This window comes from Tupaia chinensis, unplaced genomic scaffold (genome assembly GCF_000334495.1).
Source record: "Tupaia chinensis unplaced genomic scaffold, TupChi_1.0 Scaffold000294_5, whole genome shotgun sequence".
Taxonomy (NCBI): domain Eukaryota; kingdom Metazoa; phylum Chordata; class Mammalia; order Scandentia; family Tupaiidae; genus Tupaia; species Tupaia belangeri.
Genome location: NW_006159782.1, coordinates 143,815 through 144,070, shown reverse-complemented (window position 1 = coordinate 144,070; position 256 = coordinate 143,815). Strand labels below are relative to the sequence as shown.

The 256-nt window shown below is 67.6% G+C and overlaps 1 protein-coding gene across 1 annotated transcript in view; it reads right to left on the bottom strand.

Moving 5' to 3' along the window:
- CYB5R3 (cytochrome b5 reductase 3) overlaps positions 1 to 256 on the bottom strand; it is a 20,078-nt gene that overhangs the window by 15,096 nt on the left and 4,726 nt on the right. The gene's annotated exons all lie outside the window — the stretch shown is intronic.

Sequence of the window (256 nt, the reverse complement as noted above, 5' to 3'; positions counted from 1 at the left end):
GGCAGGGCTGGGGCGGACTCCAAACCCACCCCCACCATGCTGGCCAGGCCGAGTCCCCTCTGAGGCACCGAGTTTGCACACCACGGGGTGCCCCCTCACCTGGTTGGCAAAGAGCAGGTGGCACACCGTGGGGTCGTCCGGGTTCTTCATGATGGCACGGATGATCTGCAGCATCGGCGGGATGCCTGCAAGACGCCAGGCCCCGAGGCACTGAGTGAGCGCCTGCATACACACGGGGACGGCGGGGGCCCCCAAA